Source organism: Hetaerina americana, unplaced genomic scaffold, assembly GCF_022747635.1.
Source record: "Hetaerina americana unplaced genomic scaffold, ioHetAmer1.1.p SCAF_14, whole genome shotgun sequence".
Lineage (NCBI taxonomy): Eukaryota > Metazoa > Arthropoda > Insecta > Odonata > Calopterygidae > Hetaerina > Hetaerina americana.
The window spans coordinates 10,221,198-10,246,141 of record NW_027286514.1 but is presented as its reverse complement, the minus strand read 5'-3'; the positions used below and the strand labels follow the sequence as shown (position 1 = coordinate 10,246,141).

General features: G+C 38.7%; 1 long non-coding RNA gene across 1 annotated transcript in view; it reads right to left on the bottom strand.

The window, feature by feature from the left end:
- LOC139686326 (uncharacterized) overlaps nucleotides 1-24,944 on the bottom strand; it is a 125,605-nt gene that overhangs the window by 37,098 nt on the left and 63,563 nt on the right. The gene's annotated exons all lie outside the window — the stretch shown is intronic.

Here is a 24,944-nt window from a genome sequence, read left to right as displayed (position 1 = left end):
ATAAGCGATGAAGATAAGCGGGTGAAATATTAAGTTAATGTTGTGAATGATTTTCAGCATTCTAGAGTGGAAAACAATGCCCACTAACTCGTTTCGATGCATTTAATTATATTAGTTTTTTGGGTTTTAAAAATCGTTATTAGGGTTTTATCAAACAAAAAGCACGTGTGAAAAAAAGCGATGTGGGAATAATAAAGTTTCACTACGGACGTGGGAAAAAAAAGCGCTCCGGTATTCCACACAAATAGAAATTTATTGCTATATTGTTATATGGCCAGATGATGATGATACAATGTATCGAAACCGGTCGTAACAAAGTTTAGCGTGTTTGGAATATCGGACAGTTTTTCTTTCCTACGCATCCATGAAGGAGTATCACAAATTAAAGCCATCCACAATTGTACACATCAAGTGCACTCTGAACCGTAGATAGTACAAGCACATTTAGTTTTAAAATGATTAAACCATTCTAAATGAAGTGCATCTAAACATATTACCCTACGAACAGCATTTTTTTTCTATTTCGAATCAACAATTTTATTCATTTTCATCGCCAAACGTTTTATTGCGTAAAAACCAGTGTTCATCAAATTCACCTTCAAAAGAAAAATACAATGAAATGAGACCCCTTGATGACACGAGTCACTTATTTTGGTGAAATGGAAAACTGAAAAATTACAAAAATCACTAACAGGTTTAGCAAATTCTCGGTCGCTGAGTAGCTCTATATTGTTTTTGTGGCTACCGAAATAATTGATTTGGTGAAGAAGAACTGCATGGAAATAATCGTGGATATGTGCGGTAACATACTTGAGCGAATTGAATTGTCAAAGAATCGAAGTTTATTTTTCAACCAATTGGTTGGGTAAGAATATTATCATTTATCGGATAAAATAAAGTACCAATCTTCAGGGAAAAAAATCACCAAGGTCAAAATGAAAATATCAGATTGCTGCAATTGCCTCTAGCCAGAGAAGAGGCGAGAAAGATCAGAATTTCCGCAGATATAGCGCCTGCTTACCTCCTTTGAACGTATTTATATTTATAGGCCAGTCCAGAGAACTAGATCCCTCCCATATATATATATATATATATATATATATATATATATATATATATATATATATATATATATATATATTTATATATATATATATATGTGTGTGTGTGTGTGTGTGTGTGTGTGTGTGTATATATATATACATATATATATATATATACATATATATATATATATATATATATATACATATATATATATATATATATATATATATATATATATATATATATAAAAGGAAAAGGGATAGGAACACACACAAAGGACGAACACAGGAGAGGTGGGGAAGGCGGCATCCAGCAGATCACGAATGTAAAAATATTTCCTAGATATATGTAAAAACCATAAACACAGTAATCAACCCGAAGGTCGGTTTAGTAGGTGATGGTAGAGATCACCCAGTACATAGTATAGTATAAACCATAAACACAGTTGATAACTGTGTTTATGGTTTAAATATTAATATGTGTGTGTGTATACATGCAATGATTTCATAACTTTCGAATAAATTTCTTGTGAACTTTGATGGCTGAGCACCAATCAAAGCTGCTTTCATGTAAAGCCGAGAAAAAAAATCTTTTCACCTGTAGAATAACCTGCCTGGAACGGCGAATGAACGGAGAATGGGAGAGCGAAATAAAGCAGTTAAAAAGGTGAGATAACAATCAAATTGCAGCTATCAGTGGTCGCCGGCGTCACATTGAGTGCGTCCTGCTCAGCATCGTCCGTTATCAGGATCGGCTGGCGTTATCTTTTAAATTAAAAAGGATCCGTGGTCAGCAAGATGACAAGTAAATTCGCTTCGCTGGAAAATGAAAGAAATCTATTTAATCGACGCCTTCGTGTTCCAATTTCGATAAAAATCACTTTTTTTAATAAGACGGCACTCGAGCATGCACTCTTTGCTCTACGGCGATTTATTAAATTATGAAATGCCGCTGTGTCTTGAAATACATTAAATGCCATGAGAGAAGGTACACCTCATGAGAATTAAAAAGAGAAAATATCTTTCGGGTTAATTAATTTAGGATATTAAATGGGGATAACCATATTCGCGCTGACAATTACAGAGACCTCCAGAAAGTTACCTATAGGATTCTCAAATTCTAATATTGAGTCGATTATTAGATACCCGCACCACATTTACTGGTCAGATCACTTGAAAAAAACATAAGAAGTGGGGTTCTGAAGGGACTGATTCAAACTCCATATTCCTTTGCGCAAAAAGCATTCAAAAAAAGACCAGAATTATTTACGACCACAAAAAAAGTGACGTTCCGCAATAAGCGTGATCGAATAGCAATATAAATATTCGATTTCAATTAAGTACACGTCATATCCAAAAGAATAACATGACAGAGGATGCTATTTCCAAAACTCCATGCTGTGAATGTCCATGACAGATGCCGCAAGCGTTAATGATCTATATCAACGCAATACCACGTATAAAGCACCAGGCACTTAGACATAAATATTAACATATTCACGGATGTGGTGGTCCAGTGGATAGAGAGTTGGACTACTGACCGGAGGGTCTGGGTTCAATTCCCGGGGACGCCTCTATGGGCACCCTCAGCTTCACCCGAGCTGTGCGATATTTCGGTTAGCAGAACTTCCTGAGAAACCATAGCGAAAGGATCTAACCCCCCGATCTTTATTCGTGAATTTCATACGCCGTTTGGGCTTAGAGCTAGGAGAACTCTACCCCCACTTATGAAGAACGACCTCCAGGTTGAAAACTGTGAATTAATAAATTTTTCTACAGTCACATAAACACACTTTATTCATTACGCAATTATATTCATAACGCATTATAGAATCAGTTCGAGTAAAACTTCGAATTTTGCATTCTTGAATTAAAAATGTTGGGGTATTTGGGTTCGATCCTTAGATGATTATTTGAATATCGCGCGAGGGAAGAACCAATATTTAAACCGGTCAGGAATGGTTTTTTATCTCTGTCACTTACTTTAACCTGATGGTTCAATTTGCCAATGTTTTGCGGGGCCACAATATTTCCCTCGGTGAGACTGGTAAACTCGGTTGGGACGTAACATTCCATAAGTTTTTGTTTTTCCAGTTCCCTTCAAGAATCAAGAGGCTCTCGTCCTAATTCATCCAACTTGCTGTTTTCTCTTGGCGATTTTCTCCAACAAATATTCGCCATTTTCTCTTAAATTTCTCCACATCCTTAATCAACATTTAAACCCCTGAATTCACAATAGTCCCTCGTATTCCAGATGTGGCCCAACTAAAACGAAGTCTTTACTTCTGTTACAATTGATGTCGTAACGTGATAATTAGCGTTGATGACTTCGATTCCAAAAGAGAGATGAATTCCCAAACTTTCAGTCCGAAAACAGAAATCGACAGTCTCCGCAGTGACCCCACCTTAATATTCTCATTATTAGATGGGATTACGTTCAACATCAAGACCGGATTAAATTTCTTTTAAAACTAATTTCCCAGGAAGATCTGGTTTCCGGAAAATCACACATTTTTTTCATGAAACTGAGAGCAACCTGAAATCGAATTCGGGTCCACTGTTCAATTGCTCAACGCTCTTCCCATTGGAATACCACGTCCTCGTCATATACGTAAAGACTATCGAATTTTGAAAGTATCAGAAAATAGATGATGTGGTCACAACGTCGCATCACTATCGAATCTCTTTTTTCGGCGACAACGGCGCATTCGCCGGATAATGTTAGCTCGATTGGTATAGTGCCTCAACCAACAAAAATGAGAGGTAGGCTCGGGATCCGGTCCGTTCATAATTACCATGGAAATGCGAATTCATGCGGATATAAAATTCGTTCAGCATAGCGGTAAAAAATATTAAGCATACCTGTATTCCCAACCCTCGCTTGAATCAAGCATCTTGGCTTTTATATCCTATACACGTCGAAATCTATTTATACGGATGAGGTACGCTTTAATTCTGGTGCAGTTTGCCAACGCCCAATTTTATTTCAAAAGAGAATACCAGCGCATGGAGGCCAAGAAGTGTTAGCAATGTGGGAAACCGGTTAGACATCAAGGAGAAATTGTCTCCGTGTCTAAGAGTCATACTTAAAGAAGTTATCCGATTTGTCTAAAGGGTTTAAGAATAAAGATGAAGAATTCTATGACGAAACTGCCGTTTTCAAATTTCTCGACGAACTCACTCTTCACTAAACCCTCTCCTCTGGCATTTTTCCGATGCACTATCTAATTCTTATCATTTAACAGGGAATCCTTTGCTTTGACCCCGAGCGCCTTGATTGTTTTTCCATTTGTTTCGTGAAGTCCTTGCGCCTAGTTGCTCTTCAGGATATTCACGGTTCTGTCGAATTCGCTTCTCAGTATCTCCGTGCCGTATATCTTATTCTGTCAAGATTTCTTCCTAAATTAAGTCATCTTCAAGTGGTTTGGGCCCTTGGTAGAATGCTACAATGCAATACTTCCATATCTTTCCAATGTCTTCATCTTCCATTACATTGAAGTGTCACATCAAAAGCATGAAAAAACCATGGAAAGATGTTCTTATATCTATTATTGGCGAAATGTAATCGTTTAAATCATGGCAATGACATATTATATATATACACACTTCATTATTCCTTTCATTTACGAGTAAGTAGTTGCGAATGTGATCAAATAAAACTACATGGAAAATTTATCAAAATAACTTCAAAAAAAAGTTTATGTACAGCATTCGGGGGCGTGAGCATTCATCCCTTTCCATAATTTTAAAATTCCGTATTCAGCCATGTCTTACTATGGAACAACATAAATTATTATCGACGTATTTTACAACTCATTCCACTGAGATAACATTGGTGTGAAATAATTTCATATTTCAATCTTATGCAATTAGGCCAATTTAGACTAAAATGCTGCGAATTTCACGCTTAGGAATACATGCAAATTAATGTGTTTCATCTTGTGAATCGTCTCAATTATTGACCAATTTGAATTTATAATGTTTTCGCGTAACGTTTGTCTTCAGAGTTTGCTTTTATAAAATGACTCATGTCTGTTATAAAAAAACTTCGGTTTCGACTCAAGAAAAGGCGTAAATGTTCAAGCGGAATGACACTATGACATTCACGGAATATTTTGAGGCTTTCCTGATTTTAAATCTGGCCGGATAAGTTATGCCATCCAAGTCGTTCCCACGCCAATATGCAACGCAGAACAGGAGGGAATAGGATGGGTATAAAAAGTAACGAATAATAACAGAGAGAGAATGCCGTCGCCGGCGGCAGCGTGCTCTTAACGAAAGGCGTAAGAACATCCATTCCTTTTGCATAGAAAGTGCACTTTAATTGTCTTACAATCATCCCAAGCACCCGTGAAATATCAGCCTCCGCCGGGACTTGAACCAGGGAACTCGGCATGGGAGGGAGGCTTTCACACTATACACCCCCCAACAATCCGGTCCCACAAGAATGGAAATAAAACCTTTCACTCCAGCCGTTAACTCTCGTCCGAAATGCATAAGCAGTAACGAGGTGAATTTCTAGCCGTCGATAAATCACCGCCCTCGAACCAAATGATTAACAACACAATCTTGCTTTCTCTCAGCGCCAAGCTGAAGGGATGTAGGGGGAAGCTTTTAGCTCATGAGTGAAACGAAAGGGATCCATTAATGGAAATCGCTCAAGGGCTTATGTCCAAATTAATCGAGCGATTCCACGATGAGTCACGGCTCTCAAGAGGAAGAGCGGCGGAGAAGATGTTAAAGAAGTAGCACAATTTTCCCGGCCATTAATATCCATCGAGATTGTTCTCACCTACAATCACTTAAATCTCTATTGCTCACAAGGACGATTGGCGGAAGGATCGAACTGCAATAGCCAACTAAGAAGTGACTATTACTTTCAGTGTGGCCATTTAAAATCCGATAGCTACTGCAAACAGCTTTATTGAAAAAACAATCATTAGGTTACACGACTCTCGCTAACGAAAGCACTGTGTTCCATAAAAGTACATAATTTTTATCTGTGATCTCGGAAATAGCTTCGCATCGGTTTGGGAGAATTCTTCTGGTGGAATTGACTCAGTTTGAGAGGCATAACCGTTACAAACCACGCTCAGCACACGTAGTAGTTAGGTGTAGCTAACCGAGCGTGTCTTGTTTGCATGACATAGGCACGTTCCCTGGAGAGAATAATTTACACAAGCGGCACCGGACAAAAACGCAATTCTCTCTCTCGCACCAACGCAAGCGGTTGCCAAGAGGAACAGTTAGCAAGAACTTGTATAACATTCGTATCCATTCATCTGCAAGGGAATAAGCAATGGAAGTCTCGACTTAGGGTTGTATCAGGTTACCCGAGGGAGTGTCCGCATAAGATATCCCCAAACGCCCTGCGTTCAAATATTTCATAGGAAATGGAAGTTAATGGTACACTCATGGTCCGACCATTAGACAGATAGAAAATGAGAAGGTTTAACTAAACTCTGGTGTAATAAAAATGACACTGATCCTTCCTGAAGCACGAAAATGTCTCACGGAAATGACTAGATGACTGGTTTCCCTCGACAAGAACGAGCTTTCGTTTCAAAGCGGGGGAGACTACGTTTATTAGCGCTATTTCGATATTATTTCAATGAAAAAGCTTTCTCTGTATAGTGATTAATGAGAGGACTTCCTTAAAAATAGATTTTTATAGATAATTATTAATATTATATTCCTATGATAAACAAATGTGAAGAGAGGCTTGTTGTAGAGTGGGATGCTGGGTTGTGTTAGAGAAGTTAGTTGTTAGAGAAGACAATATATTTATTTGGAGGCTGTGCCCATCCGAAACACACCTTAACGAGTAGATTACTTATATTAAACAAACCAAATTTGAAGACAAATTTTTAATTTATCATTATTATTAACGATAACCTACTGGTTATGTTAAGTTTTGAACAGAAGCTACCAAAAGGTACAGTATTTGCCTTTTTTAGCGAAAAACAACCAAAAACACAGCAAAAGGTTCATGCTTATTTTACACTAAATATTACTAGGGAATCATAACAAAAATGGAGGATATTTTTAGTATAATTGTACAAAATGGTCAATTTCGCGATTATCAACACGTTTTATGTAAATCCCTTGATTTTCGTATGTTATTTCCTCCGATTTTCGGAGCTTGTAGTTATCACAGAGAGATTTTTCGAACATTCCATTACGAATGTATAATTAATGTTCAGCAGTTGGCAGTCAAATTACGAGAAAAGGGCGGTGTCTTGAATTTCTGAAAATAATTATTAAAATGCGGTTTGGATAATTCAGCTTTTCGAAAAAGTGTTCCAGCATATTTCACTCTTCTTTGCCCCTTTTTACCAAACTGAAAATTTAATGGATGACATGATTCACAGTGTCGAAAAAAACAACACTGTAGCCATTATGACGCTTATATTTTCACTCCGCTAGCAAAGCCACCGTCAATTCCCGGAAAATTACTCTGATAAAGAAAATGATATTGCATAGCAAATTGAAAGTGGTATAAGCTAGGAATTACACTCAAGTTTCCATTTAAATCACATTTTGAACAAAAATAATGACATACTAGCATGCTGTACATGAGCGAGACAGGGCGAAGATTTAAAAAGCTACGTTTGAACGCCAGCTTGAATTTTGGGACGCTGTCAAGGATTTTCCGTCATGTCAGTTCTGTGCGTGACTTGAAGAGTAAACTTAAGGAGGCTTACTGAGGGCAAAAATGAGGCTAAGGAAACGTACCAAAAGGGTTGAGGTAACCAGTACAGAATATTCACGGTGACCGCGAGTTTAGTAGAAAATACGATTGTCATTACCGTGAATAAATATACTCTACCAAACTACGAGTATAATCCCGAAAACCGATATTACATAATAATTACCCTACAGAAAACAGCAAAAAATCACGAATTCGATACAGTTCAAATCATGTTTTCCGAAATTACAAATAATTACCATTGAAATATCAGTTTACAGTAACATACATAGCTCTTTTTGCATAATCAATTCCCAAGCGCAGTCTGTTTTTCTTAGATAATTCATTGAATTTTATGATTTGAAGAGAAGGTGCGACGTGATCTGTCTCGGAATGATGTATGTAAATGCCGTCGTTATGGGACAAGGTTCCATTCAACTGAAGTTACTCGCAAGTGCTCTCCGCGCGATTTTTTCCCAAGTGTTGCAATCTAACCTCAGGGGAAAGATTTTTTAAAATGAACAGACGGTGGAGATTATAGCGATAAAGACCTTCTGGGATATGGAGTAAATAATAAGCAAACAATCAAACAAACCTAATTATTTGATCGATTGTCACTCCATCTCCACTCCATCCATGCATCATCATTCTTCGGAACTAGTTTTTAGTCACTCATTTATACGTTTAGAAAATTTATTCACATTTAATTCATTGAAATACAGTGAATGTGCAGTGGTCAAGTGCATATTTCAAAAGTGCAATTAAATAATTAATTAAGACTTCCTTTTAGTGCTCACTAATATTGTCGCGGGTAAGTACACAACATACAGAAGTAATATTAGTATTGAAGGACAACTAAGGAAGACTACGACTCAAATATAATCGCTCGAGACATCGTCCGAAGCAATTACGAAAATTCCAATTGTATACAGTGGAATCTCATAATCTAATTGTAACAAGTAGGAATTTTTACGAGAAAGTTTTTTTCTGAAGGTGAAAGATTTTCAGAAATATGACTGGGACAAGTTTCACAGTAAGTGGTAAATTATGAGTATCCAATTTCGTATTCAATTCACGATGCATTCCCAAACTGTACAAACAATTAGAGATGAGACTTATCGGACATTTACATATCTTGAATACCGATCCCAACAACTTCAAAGCAATAATTAGATATTTTTTAACTGCAAACGAATCGTCATTGCGGATCAGTGCGCAGTCTAATATTAACATAAAATGAATCAGGATAACATATCATGAGTCATAAATTACGACCGGGAGAAAAGAGTGAAAGTTCTCTCACTCGTCGACGAGAACAATACACGACTGCGAAACCTATCAATGGAATGCTTCACCGCCCGCGGACATTTTTAAAACATGAAACGGGGATTGCTCGGGCTAAACGCGGGAGGTTGTGTGCGGGGAGGGAAAGGGGCATTTTTTACCCATCGAAGGATATTTATTAACTCTCGTCGTGGCGCACACATTTGAGCGCGTACGAGAAGGAGCCTGGTGTAGAGAAACGGCGGAATGAGAGCGGGCGAACCGAGATGCATAGGTAACGCGATTTCAGAGCGTAGTGAGGGCGGGAGAGGGTGGGGTGGGTGAGGAGGCTCGGTTTGGGGGGGGGTTGGGCACGTCGGGGCTCCATGGGAAGAGTGAGCGAACGAGCGGGCGAGAGGGAAAGGCGTGGTAATAAAAAGCCCGTGTTTTACTGCCCGTGTCCGGGGGAGCAAACAGCCTTGACAAGGACACACGATCTGCAGAGCAAGGACTTCAAGGATTGAATCGAAAATCCGCCCTGCCCTCGCACGACCGGATTACGTCATTCACTATATATACACAATCATTAGGAATAGCGGCGTCTAAAGTGGTGGAAGACGCATATCTAAGTCGGAGGAGCTGGCAGACTAATCCAATTAAGGCACCACTTAAACATTTACAACTGTGCAAGAAAACTCATTATCCGACATCCACGGTGATATCACCAGTAGAGTTCAGTGTGGACCAGAGTAGAATAACTAACGGGCTCGGGATGACTACAGATGTGAAAAAATGTGATCTACCACACTCGACTTGGCCCTTCATAACTATCAATTTCTTCCTTTAGACCTTAATTTTAATTTCTTCCTCAGTAACTTCAATATCAGATCGATAAATGTTCTCCAACAACATATCCCTAATTCTAATGAAATTATAATCTTGAGCTATGACATATTACATCACTTAAAGAGTGTCTAATTATCACACTACTATGAAGAACGAAAAATGCAATATTGGCATATTAAGGAATTAAGAAGTACGTGAAAACCTCAAAAAAAAATAAAATAACTCTACGGACAGGGCACCGAAGTTCTACGTAAAGGGAATCAGTTTCAAGTGAAATTAAGGGGACCACCTAAGGATTACACAGAAAGAAATGAAGGATAAGGTAAATAGATTAAAAGAATGAACGGAAATTAAAACGTAAAAAGAATGTGAACAGGAAAATAGAGCGGAGAGCCACGTCAAAGCAATCTTAGACTTTTATAACGCGAAGAGTCCACCCCAGCCGTACTCTTATAATCTTCCATTTCATTGTTCTAACCGTTTGCGGTATCTAAATATTTCAATTATTTTTAGTTTTTTATTATATTTATTATTGGTTTTATTTTCAGTTAATTTTTTTTATTATTATCGGTTTTATTTTTATAATTTTTATTGATTTACTGCTTGTATCTTCTCCAATTTCCCTCACCCATCCTTTGCCCATTTATATTCATTTGAGTACGGCTGGGGTGGACTCTTCCCGTTATATTCATACGGCCGTAGTTACCGTTCGCTTTGTACAAATCATAGACTTTTAAGTGTTGACTATTTATTACTATTGTCAGTAATCTTCCGAGTTGGGGCAGGTTTTCGATGAACCTTGACGCCACATACTACTGCACTCTTAAACCCTAACTGAACTATCCTTAGATCTTAAATCATAAATCAAAATTACTCGTTATTTAACTCTGCATATTTTCCAATTCCCTTAATGTCGTCCAAATGCCAATTCGTTTTCTCCTCCTACGTCGCTTTCCCAAGATTCTCCCCTCTATTACCGCTTTCAGCATCTCACTGCCCCTCAATATCTCCTGCATCCACTCATCCTACAGTCCACGATTTCTACAGTGGTGATATATGAATTTAAATTTAGCGGACAATTTATATACGCAAATCATTATTATAAATAATCATTCCTGAGAATTGTTTGTGGCAGACATTGTACGAGTGAGTTATGCCATTCCAAGAGATTCCATTCTTAGGCGCTGATGCAGTCAAACACTTGTTTTCGTGATCCAACCTTGGAACGTCTCTTGGTTTAATAGTTTCCCTTTTAATATATTCAGTAGTTATTTTTCCTCAGAATCTGGCTGAATAATCTTTCTCTCAGCGTCTACCATGGACATGTGACTATCCTGGATATTTGAAGGACTTATATTTGAGTCACGCACCCTATCCATTTTATTCCATCATAATTCTACAATTTCTGTGACGGTAAGGAAGTCTACGAATCTATTAATTCAACAACACTTAGTATTGATGTGCATGCACAAGGCACCCAACTATTTCTCCATAGTAAAACAAAACATGAGTAACTCACCGAACTGCGATTCTGTTAAAAAGAATATAGTGTGAGAGTTACTATAAGAAATGCTAGAGAGATACTAACATACGTATTCGAATTGAGCCCATTTGACAACATAGAAAACTGGTGACTGCAATAAAATAACTCGCTTTATTCACCCAGTCCACTTGCCGCCGAATTAGTCGGAATATTCACCTGGAAGAACTCCCAGCAATGCAATCATTTGGCCGCATTTTTCGAGTTTCCCAACACCCAAAAGCAATTAAACGCCCACGAGAAACCTTTTGTATGCTCCTGGCGTAATCCGTGGGGGGAAAAAATAAGGCTTCACGAGCGGCTATTTTCGCCGATGTCTTTTTAGTGACGATATTTCTTTGCAAACGATAGCGAAGACGTAGGCAGAGCGCAGGAGATGTGGTCTAGATCTAGAGTCGAGGTCTAAGTCTAAGGCGGGAATTTCTCTGAAGGCGGGTTGAACAATGCAGTTCCTGTCCCCGCAGACATTCAAATTTACGGCCGTTTAAATGAGATGTCTAGGATTTGAGTGGGAGATATCGTGTATTTATGTTGTAGGTCCCCAACTCTTCCCAATGTACACCAATGATGTAACTTCCCACGTAAATAGGAGCATTAGGTAATTTGTGGACGATGATATATATGTGTATATATATATATATATATATATACATATATATATATATATATATATATATTATATATATATATATTATATATATATATATATATATATATATATATATATAATGAGATAGAGAGAGAAATAAAGTCGACAGTCGATCACGGACTAATCTCCCTCGATTTAGACAATATTTCGGATTTGTACAAGGAATTGGGCTTAGGTAAACTTAACACCGCATCCAAAATTGACGAAGTCGTAATAAAATATTCAAAATAAGTAAGGTATTTGGCGTCACCTTTGAAAAAAACTTAACATAATGTTTGGAGTTGTGGAGTCGCATTGAAGAGAACTTGAAGAAATTCGTTCGACGAGTTGTAGGAAAGTTCAATGAGGAAGTACGTGAGAGGTCTGAACTGATGAACTGGAGAATGGTCACGAGGTTTGCTAAGACATTTTAAGATAAGGTAGCGAGTGTAATGTGGTTATCAAAGGCACTAGCATGTGAGGCCCTCCAAACACGGAGAGAGAAGGCTATTAGACACTCGTAAATGCTCGTGGACGTACCCCTCACCATTCGAATTACTTTTCCTATCACTTTAGCCCCTCTCGAAATCTCTCCCTTCTCGTTTGCCTTCCCTCCTCACATTGCACTTTCACGACGCTTGTTCCTCAAAGCACTCCCGAACCCATCCCTCACTGAAATTAATCTCTAAGGCCAAAGGAAAGATTAAGCTCTCACAATTTACGAATATATCATACATAAATAATCAAGATCAGCAAGTGAGTGCAACCACAAAGAAAAGTACATAACTTGTCAGAAGGCATGGCAACCAACGAGGGGCGTCCTATAAATTTGAATTATTTGCAAATAATTTCATTTATTCGCCTGTATCAATGTTATCCCCTTCGAAGTAGTCCCTATTACATATTATACCATTTATCCAATCCTCGAAACACTTATAGAACTTGATCTTTGGTATATTTTTTAGCTCTCACAGCGATACCTTTTTACTCTCAACCATACTTGCAAAATACGACGGCTTAAGACACTCGTAAGACAAGACGACTTAAAGATTTTCTTTATTTTTGGGAACAGAAAAATATCACACGATGTCATGTCTGGCGAATATGGTGGAAGGTACATCATTACAGTGATATTTTTGGTCAAATTCACGTACAAGCAGTGAGCGGTGTCAGAACGTGCATTATCATGCTACAAAAGTCATGAATTGTTTCTCCACAAATACGGACTTTTTTTTAATGTTTCACGCAACCGGCGTTCAACTTTTGAGCAGTATTCTTTATTGATCGTTTGACCTTGTGCCAAGAACGCGTGCTGCACTATGCGATATTACAAAATTCCCATTAATTTTTTAACACACCTGGTAAATATAGAAATGGTTTGAGGGATTTTGGCGTAAAACCAGGAGAAACGTCTAGGGCCTCCGAGGACCCGTTCATATCAGCCAAAGAGGCACTGTGCATTTTTCAACATCTTAATTAGGTTTGCGAGTGTTTCTGTGCATGAGCTGATATTTCCTCGAATGCATGTGTGAGCAAGTAGTTGAGGTAGGATCTGACGCTTCCCGGCGTATGCTCACGACGAGTTTTTGAGATTTCCATCGGGTTATGTCGTGCATTACTGCCGACGTTTCAACGGACAACTCGTCCATTATCTACTCGGCCAAATGAAGTACAACCAGCAGTCGTACATGTGTGGCTGGTACCTTGCGATCCCCCGCCTTCTTGCGGCTCTTGCAAGATGTTGTATAGATGTAAAATTATGGATATCCAGCAGTCTCCACAAGCAGTGACAGCGCTGGTAAACACTAATGGAACTAGATAATGTCGGAAATAGGTTGCAGATATTTTTCTTGCAATAGTTTCGCACGTTATTAAAGAAAGTTGAATCCCAAAAATGCGACGGTTAATGAAATTATGGGAAACGGATACCCACTAGACTGAATATTTCAATGGTGCACACTGTATGCTGGAAAACTGAAATCCCTTGACAGCAATCTAACAAAAGCGGTTCCCACTGATCATACTTAAAAATTTGATGGAACGAAAATTTCACGCGGACATTATTGATATAAAACAAATATAGATGGAGACGAGTTTGACCGAGATGAGTTGGTTTTTTTACGTGAGTGAAATGACATGAAGGTGATTACGACATTCATGAACATCCTGGAGATAAAGCAAGAATTCTCATTCGATAGCTCAGAACGGCCCTCAAGCATGTACAGTCCCGCTGACAGTGTTTCGGTTTTAAGAAAGTTAATCCCAAGCGCTCTCCTTTTGAAAAGATCTCAACTCCCCGCTCAGCATTTCCACCTCATGAATAAGTTCCTAAAGTTAATCGGAGTCCCCACTCACAATTCAAGGAGTGGATTTCTAATTGAGCCACTTTCGAATCCTCAGACACTCCACGCCGACACTACCGTATGCACAATAGGCATAAAACGTTTTGTCCACAAACTTTGGGGTGATTTGCAATTATAAATTATTGCCTATTGCAAGTATTTGCTAAGACATACAAGTAAAAAAATCAAGACCCGGGTTTCAAGACTTAAGCATCATATCATGTCACCCAATTATGATTCTAAACCATTTGAACCTGGATTTGGTTATATTAATGTGAATAGTTAAGTAAACATTCGCAATCATTAATAATTTGTTATCAACAACTCTGGCCTGTCAGACCAAGTGTAATCTACGCTTACTGAAATAGATCGCTCAATACAGACGCTTCGCTGGGGCAATGTGCAGTCACAACCCTATCCGACATCACGATGAATGTTATTCCACGGTTTCAATTTCCTGTTGTGATGGATGAGGCATTATTCTATCTTTAAGAGAGAGAAAATTTGCATAGCGGCGGTCGTTTGGAAAAAAAATGTATTCGTTGCGTAAGAACCTGAAACCTCAGCAAAAGAAAAACCTAATTGCTAAAAGGGTGATTAAAAACGATAAAAGGGAAGGAATGAGCGCCGAGACAACGAAAATGAAAAGAGGAGAGAGAGAGACTGGCAGAGCGGTGGAGGGCTTATTGGAGTGTCAGGCGCGGGTGTTTAGGGAGGGAGGATGGGGGTAGTGGGGGAGGAAGAGAACGAGAAGGTGACAGGAGGGAGGGAGAGGTTGAAAGAGATGTGAATAGTGAGGTAATGCGGGACATCTGGTGATGCCAGCAGTGTTAGCAGTGCATTATCGTCTCTCCAGTGAAGGAGGGAGAGTTGGGAGGGAGGACCCTTCTCGCACGACAGTCGGGAGAAGTGGGGATGGAGGGGGCGGGGGAGGAATGGGAGCGATGTGGGCCGGGTGGGGGGGGGGGCAGGAGGAGTATGCGTAGGGGTATGTTGGAAACACGGTAGCCCAGGAGGGACAAGATAAGCATTAATTCAGAAGGGGGCTTTCGTGCTTTCGACCGCGTTGCCACGGTAACCCCGTGCATGATGAATAATGGGCGGCGGGGGCGAATGCTCCAGCGCTCAAAAGAGTCACCCTCAATCTCCGTGGATACGCCACTCCTCGCTACAGGACGCGAAGGATTTACTTCGGGTCGGAATGGCTGTTTCAGGGGTTAGGGACGATGGATGAGGGGATAGCGGGGCGTGTACATGGAGACCACTTCGTAAGGGGTGTCACGGAGTGGGAGAGAGAGCTTAGGTTGAGCGTTTGGGAGGAGGAGGGAGCGATCTAGCGAGCGAACGCGGCCAATAGCACGTTATCTATCACAGGATGTAGTTTTATAGGCTAGTGGCATTTGAGTGGTGCCCAAAGGGACAACTGTGCCGCACCAAATCCTGATCACGGAGTTGAGAACACGATTCGGGCCACGAAGGCAAGTCGCCATGTGACCCGAAGGATCTATTGGAGATGAGTAGTAATAATTAGGTACGTTAAGGTTCCCTTATAGCATTGATCATAACACACCGCTAACTCTACACGAAAGAAACCTATTACAGGGCAACAAAATATACTCGAAATACGATCTGAAACCTTAAGTTGGAAAGTTAATAACAGCGTTACCACTGGAATAACTCGATCGATTTCTAACGGGAAAATTCTACCTAAAAGCTTTATTTTACGCAGAATAAGTGACTTAAATCTCATTAATTGACAATGACATTTTATTTATGCGCGACGTAGCAGAAAATATAGTACCGCGAAGTTATGTTTAAGTCTTGCACGTGCGTGCCGTCGACTAACACAGAGTCAAAAAGATGAGGCGGAGACCCTGCTTCAAATGAGTATAGGCGGAGATTAACAGTGGTCTGTACAGAAACTCTCTCATCTGCAGTCGAGATATAGAAGTGCCTTAGAGACTGAAAAAGATGCGTACGTCAAAAGAAAAACACTATTTAGACGTACAATTTTCCTGCGAAAGAGAAGCTCACTATTTATCCCGCATTTTAAGATGACACGCAGTGCCGAAACCTGGGTGGTGTGAACAAAAATAATATATTGGAAATAACAACTGTTAATTATATTTTCTCTCCAATATGGAAAGTTTCGACAAAGTTAAGCCTGAAACTACACGGTTCGTTCTTTATCAGAAATCACGACAGAATTATCTTGAAGAAAACAGTCCCCCATTTGAACCTTCGAGCGGTGAATACTTGGGAGAGCACAGAAAGATGCCAGACAACAAATACGGATTCCTACATAATGCGACGTTGCAGTAAGAATTTTATTATCCGGGAAGCAGAATCATCAGAGCTGGTGGAAGAAAGAAAGAAGAAAGATAAAATGACACAAAAAGCTCAAGATAAGAATTAATTCTACCACAGGCAATGCATCATAGAGCTTACAACATTTGAAAATACAGTACACTATCATTGATCATCGTGAATTCGTCTAAGGAATCAAATTCACATTTGATAAAAATTTGAGATACTTAAAATATTCAAAAAGAAATTTGTTACAAGAGCTTAAAGAGGAGAAAGTGAACGTAACGAAACGTAAACGTTGTCCAACAGAAATGGGTGACGAAAGATGTTTGTTGGAAACGCTGCAGAGAAGAAGCGGCAAACACATTATAAATAATCCATAGTGTGATAACATTTCGAAGGTTATCAGATGGAGGAAGAATTAATGATAACTATGATGAAAATGAAAGGAATACCTTAAGAAAACGACGCGGGATACAAAATAAAATTAGTCACACAATCAAGAACTCATGAATAAGTATAGAGGATAGCTGAGAAGGGACCAGATAGGCGAGCTACTATTTTCTGCCTCTACACAGAATGCTAAAAGCCGCCACAAGGGCGAGAGGCGTGGGTGTTAGGGTATCAGCCTTTTATGGTACATATTTTCCTATCCTCAAAGTAAATAACACAGTTTCAGGCGTAACATGGTGGAAATCCTGCATGATGAAAGAATACACTTTGCTTTCCCACATGTAGATATCTCTACGTGGAAAAGCAAAGTGTCTTCTTTCACTATTCTCACAGCATCTAAGCTTTATATCTATTTTTATTTCTTCACCAAGTACTTGAAATATTAGCTCATTTTCTGGGTATTCCGATAAAGACATGCCTTTAAGAGTCTTTGGTTAGTAAGGCGGTAAATGATGGAAGCAGAAGTAAAACGTTTCAGAGATATATAATATCAGCAAGCATAATGATGCTATATAATATATATTAAATATTATCTTTGTGGCAATTACATTTTGTGGCAAATTCATTGGTACTTATTCCTGAAAAGATCAAATCTCAAAAGAAGAGTTAACTAACATAAATGGATCACCAATCAAGTCGAGTATTTTTGGCCTAATATGATGAGATAGAAGAAAAGCATGTTAACAGAAAGGATAAAGAGTTAGATAGGAAGTGCTTTTCCCTGCCTAGTTATTCTTTTGAGTTTTCCTCATCTCACCGGCGCACTGAGGTCCAAAGAGATCAATCAATACGCGGGTGATGTAGATTATTTTCCCTTAACGTTGAGAGTTGTCGTAGATACGCAATCTCCGATAAGATAACAAATTATAAATAAGATTCAAAAAAGCTATGACACGTGATCTGTCGAGAAAAACCCGAATGAATCATCCAAGGGACCCGCTTTAGTAAATGCTTCAATCTGAAGATTTTCCCTTGTTTGCTTTTCAAACACGAAATTAAAAAAAAAGTCAATCAGGAATTTGTTTGTATTTTAGCCTCAAACCTACCTCCCTCTAGATAGTAAAACTTTACGAAAGCATCCGAAGATGAGATACAGGCATATACCATATTAAACCCCACTTGTGATTGCAGTGTGAAGTACGCTAGTCAATGCGAACGCGCACAGGGTGTAGTGCATTTAAGTACCGCCCTGAAGTTCGAATGTTAACCTCTCAGTTTGCAAATGGCAATTACACATCACTTACGGTCTTGTGGTCAATGACCTCTACTCTATAGGAATTCACGAAGAGGGTCTTGTAAAATCATGGTGCAGGTTTATGAGATGACATCAGGATGCGTGAAGAAAGAAACAAAAGTTAAATCATTAAACAACTCTCAATTTTTCTTTGAAGCTTAGTAACAAAGGTCTCATCCCTGATATGAGCAACCAATCTGCTTTACATAATACAGCGTTAACTTCATCCTCACATTCTAATTGCTTACTTAAGTTTTTAAATGGAAATGTAATTACGCTACGATTAACAGCAACGCATTAATTAAATCGGTGGTGATATTGCTTAGATTAGGTTAATAAAAAACGAACAATTTTTTAGAATATTGAAACGTGTGGAAAAATGTTAAAAACCGGTGCGTCAGCGAAGGGGGTTTCTTTCTCCATCCTACTCAATAATTATTATTATATTTCAGGCTATTTGATATGGAACGCTTGTTTTGGTCTAATTTCGCGTTTGAAATAAGATGAAGAGAGAATATAAAAATAAATAGAGAGAATATATTTAAAAAATCCAAAAAAATAAAAGGAATAATGGAAATGGATTTAATATACTACCCGTAGAACAAACATTGTTCGTACTAGCGGCTTCTCAACATACTGTTTCTAAGGTTCGTTATGACTTCCACCATTATTTATCTCATAATATGCGCGTATTTCTTTACTGCTTTTAGGAACGCTTTGTTTTGTCTTCAACTTGATTGTTCTTTCGAATGCTGAGCATCATTCAACTAAAGTCAACATGAACTTAGGCATATGTGTCTCAAAATCTCAATTTTAGGCATGAATACGCGTGCCTAGACATTAATCAAACATAACTTTCGAGAAATCTTCCAAATGAGTATTGAAATTCAGACGCGGCTGTCACAGCACTAGTTAGCTGAATGTTAAGATATCTTAGCATTCGTATTTCATTATTGACCAGGATATTTTCAATGTTAATAAGCTAATAGTAACCCCTGATTGATAGATTATTGGGCCTATTAAAATCCCGCTCTAAAAAAATTCCCCTGACAGTCAATGTCATTCGACTAATCTGTAGGTACGTATATGTTTCCGTTCGACACACGAACTCTCGATCCCGAATCAGATGACCGGTGATATATTTAGTCGGCACGGGCGGATTCCAGCACGGATATCTGCCTCGGATATCTGATTGAATTTGATCCAAATATCGGAGCGACTAGCTGTTTCTTCCGCTAAGTCCCGTGATTTATTCCATCGTGCTCCACGACTCGCATGGAAATGGTGTGTAGGTCCCATTATTTTGGCACGCCACCTAAAAAAGGTTGTCGACCTCGGATGGCGCAGTGGGTCACGATCAAACTCAAGGAGAACTGGCCGCACTGTTTTCCCTTCCTAGCGAGCAAGCGCGGAACTCGAGCGTCGTTAAGATGACACGCGATCGAGGTTTGCGAGTGCTTGAGATAATGGAATATATCGATCAATCGAGACTTCGAACGCCACAACCTTCAGACCTAACCTCTGAATCCAGACGCGCTAGATGGGTCATTTATAGACCGACTTGTCCCCGTTATTACGCAAGAGATTTCTAACAAGGGCAACAAAGCTACCTTGATGATGAAGACCTCTGGAGCTCTTGTAGGGCAGATAATTAAAAAGGCGCCGGTTGCATTGAAAAGCAAGCATGGAGAGGTGAGAATTTATATTAAGAGCCAATTAACTACGGAATGAAGGCTTACATGACTATGTGTCTTGGAAGATGACTTTCGCTGAGAATTAATTGGATCAAGCCGAGTTTAATTGAATCATATTTCATGCTTTTCTTTCTATCTAATTTTAGTCCCAATTTTAGAGCATGTGAGGCGACAGCCGCTCTTGACGGCTGGATTAAAAAAATTGAGATGCGGCAGACGTAAAAACAATTCCACTACTAAATGTGGAATTTTTCTTCGACTACTACAGCGCTCTGTTTAAGAGGAGGGGTATGATTATTTATTACTTAGTCCAGCATTAAGAGGTAATAAAATTGGGACTAAGTTTTACCTAATATCACGTATTGTACAATATTTTTTTATCACAACCGAGATTGAGGAGACAAAAAATAAAAGATTTCCCAGGGTCCGTAATTTGTGATGTCACTGCCAAGAAATTTTATGATAATGCCTGAGATAAATAGAACAACACTTTTCATCACAATGCAGATAAATATAATTACGGTATAAACTAAAACTATTGCTCTCGATGAACTTGTTCTTTCTAGTTTTGCGTCACCACAGCGAAATAAGCGCAAGATCTTACGGCTAACAGATTAAAGGACATCAGGGGTATAATGAAACCCTTTTTTTCTAAGACCACCTCAGGGTGTTTGGAGAGAGCATGACAGCTTTACAGAAGTCCAATCTTTCTCAATGGTCTATAGTCATTACAGGTCATAGGAACTCCTTTCTCTCTTCAATTGCCATTACATGTGACGCGATTGGATGTAAAATTTCTGTCCCTATTACAGTTGCAATTTATAATTTTTACTATTTGCATAATTTAATTGGCTTGGTGCTGTTTTTGGACCATATAAATTATCAACCAACAAATGTAAAGGATTTTTAAAAATAATTTGGACTCAAAAGACTTAAGGCAGTAAGTAGGTGCTTCCATTTTAAAATCTAATTTAAGACTAACATATTCCAACAAACTGCGGGAGATACCGCAACAGTAACTCTCAACGGAGTCATCCGCTAATATGCATTTCAATGCAATAATATCAGAGTGTAAAAGTCAAGGCTAATGATTTTTACACTCTGAAATTGTTGCAATAAGATATACATGTTTCTCAAAAATTTTAAAACTCTATATTCCACCCTTCGAAAAGGTAGAAGTTTTAAAAAACATTTATCAATGCTTTTTGTTACTGGCTAATTGTTTTATGAAATTAAACATAAATCAATGTTGCAATATCTAAATCTCAAAACTTGATTGTTTTCATGGTGTCACAAATAAATGTACACGCACCCTAAAAGTACATTAATACGCGCCGGGGATTTGACATGGGTACTTTTAAATCAAATTGTTCCCTAATGCGAAGTGGTTTTGGCTTAAATACAGGCTTTCTTCTATCCTTCATTCTATTCTTCGGCTAATTAACCGACCAAGTATTTTTGATGCGTGAGACGTCAGACTCAATGTTTTGCGTTCTTTGCATGTATCTGATCTTGGTTTCTTCACAATCAAAATCTTCAGACTCGACTCGAAGCCCTGTTGTGTTTTAATACAGACACGATCAAAGATAGTTAAGACAGTTTAAAACTACCAGATAACTTTGAGAAGAATGTGATTGCATATCTGAAGAAACCAAGAAGACATACATGCGAAGAGCACAACACTGAGCATGATGTTCACGCATCGAAAATATTTACTCGCATAATTATCCGAATTATAGTTGGCAAGTAGTAAGCAGAGAGCCTCAAGGAAAAACAATTCAGATTAAGGAATAAACAAGGGGCAAGAGAGGCAATACTCAGTTTGAGGGTACTGCCCAAAAACATAGTACACATAAACAAGCCATCGTATGTGGAATATGTGGATTTGGAGGATGAAACTTCTCGCTGCCACTATTTGACAATTTCTAGAAGAGGCAATAAAAGAACCACGATTATTGGACATCAAAGGAGTCAACGTGGATGCGGAAGAAATGAACATGCTCCGATTCACAGATCATGACATCACAGTATTTGTTGAAACGCGAGAGGACCTGCAAGCAACTCTGAATGCTGTAGACCAAGTGCTTCAAGAATATAACATGAGCATCAGCAAAGATAAAACTAAAAGCCTTGCGTGTGGAAGAGAGACGCTGGAGACAGATATCACAACGAGGAGTGAAAGTATAGCAAGTGATATTCATCATCTATCTGGGCAGCAGCATGAATTGGAATTGAAAAAGTTCCATCGACATCAAACGTAGAATAACTAAATATAAGAATTTCAAGACCCTGCGGTAAATGCCGCGACATTAACTTTTTGATTGAGTCGCCCGCTAATACAGGTATGCATTTCAGTAAAAATAATTCGCCTCACCATGGATCCCGGACAAGGCGAACGATTTTTACACTCTTAAGTAGTTGCATTTGATTATAAGAAGGCGTTCATTAAGTAGAGATAACTTATTCGTTCCAAGAACTTAAGATTGCAAAGAAGGAAGAAGTACGTACACCAAAACGTTCGTATGGATATAATGAAAGGAGAAACTTTGTAATTCCACATAGATTAGAGACAAAGTTTCTCCTTTCATTATGTTAAGTCGATTCCATGAAGTCACGCCTGAGACAACGAGTTCGTATGGATCATGACACTCAACGAACCAGAGGCATTGGCTTCGGAAAAATTTACCAGCGAAGAAGTGAACCTTTGAATAACATGGTGTTGGAGAAGAATGCTGAAGATGAAATGGACAAAGTTAGGAGCAAGGAAATCATGTAGAAGAGCAGAATAGGAAAGGAACATGTGGCGAACTCTATGGCAAAGAAAAACTAGATAGATTGAACACATCCTTGGGCCCAATTAATTCGTTAGAAACATTATAGAAGGGAATATTGTAGAGAAGATCTCGCGAGTAAGACCAAGAAGACAAATTACCTAAGAAAAATTGAGAACCATATAAAATGAAGAAGCCGCCGGTCAATTGGTGAGGGTGTTAACACTGAATAGAAAGGAATGTAGGGTTGCTCTAAACCAATCTTAGAATTGAAATACTGATGATGATGAAATCAAATCGTAGAAAAATCATAAGGGAATTGTTATTATCAAATAATAGTAATATATATTATTACCATATAATAATGACACGCATTACCTATGCGCTGAAAATCATTTAAATATAAATAGAAACGTTCGTACATATTAATATAATTTTGTGCATGTAATTTAGACCAAATAAGAATCAATGAAGTCAAATTATTAAAATGCGTTGCCTAGAAGAGAATAGACATTATTTAAATAGCTTGTACATTTTTAGTCACTTCTCTTTTTATTAATCACACAACTTTATGATGGTAAGGTCCACAATGAAATACCTTCGAATCTCCCGTAGGCTCGTGAATGATAATTTAAGTTTTTGCTTGATCTTATCAACTAAACTTTTTTTTATCAATACGAGCAGGGAATATGAGAGCATAGACTAGCGATACCCTAACAATTATTTCAAAATCAACAGAAACTTCGGCACACATTAATTTGATTTGCCCCCGGAATGCTAACCATAGTCATAAGAGAACACCAGAAGATGAAGTGCTGAAAATATTTTGTAAAACATAAATACTTCAATGAGCATGTCCCCCAGCTGTCTTCCGCTGACGACATTCATTTCCCCTCCACAAACAAAGGCACATTTTTGGGGATTCTTCTCTACCCCTTCCCACAGTTCCCCTATTCGATGATTTCACCAGTGCCCCAAAAGAGGGAGGAGCATTTGAAAGTTAAAGAGCAAAGGAAACACGGTTCAGCGAACTCTTCCCCCGCGATATCCATTCACAGCGAGAGAGAGTGAGTGAGAGGGAGGGAGGGAGCGAGGGAACATCATCGCTAAACCGAGATCGCCTCCATAACCACCTCCACCACACTCGACAGTCCGCTCTCGCATGGCGGGAGAGGGGCAACTAGAGTCGGAGCGGCCCGTACCCCGCCCCATTGCCTCGCGGCGGATTGCGACTGGGCGGCGATAAATTTACATTCATTTTCATTAAGCTGAAACATAATCTGTAGAGAGGTTTCTCCCTCTCGCTACGAAACTTTTTCCCAACAATTTTAAAAAAATTATAAATATGCCCTGCAAGCAACCCCGAGGGGATGTGGCAGGAGGTATATAAACCAAAGTAATTTTACCCGAACATTACCCTATCGCGGTCAAACAATGGTATTATGATCCCCCATCGTTAGAGGAAAAAATGACATCTTAAACATAACTGTTCTACACTTATTCTTTCAAATGTTATTAGCATGATCTCTCCTACAGTATTAAGATGGGGGTAATAATGCATTTTCAACATCACTGCTAAAGAGACCTCCTTCCAATTTATGCAAGAGATTTAATCTGTAACTTAACCTTCGCTCCGTGAATGCTTCCCAACGTAGCTCCTCTAGTGATTTGGATACGCTACTGAGTTTATCATAACAACATTTTACAAATCTAGATCCTCTACGCTGCATGCGATTCAATTCGGCAGTCAATCCAACAACGAGAGGATCCCATATACTTGCAGCATATTCTAAATGAGGCCTAACTAACGACAGATAAAATTTCACTTCCACTTTTTCATCACATTTACCAAGTACTCTTCTAATAAATCCTAATTTTTTTTTAGCTTGTCCACACAATCCCCGTGCGTGTTTCACCCAGGAGAGATCGTGAGTGAGGGTAACGCCTAGGTATTTAACTGAATCTACACATTCTATTTCGGTGTTCCTAATGCAGTAGGCGTTCGGGTGGGAATTGCTCTTTTTCCAAAAAATTATGAATACGCACCTTTTTAAGTTTAATTCTAATATCCAAGAATTTTCGCTTTTATCATTTTTGAGTGAATTAACAGTTGACTTATTTCCCTGAACTTC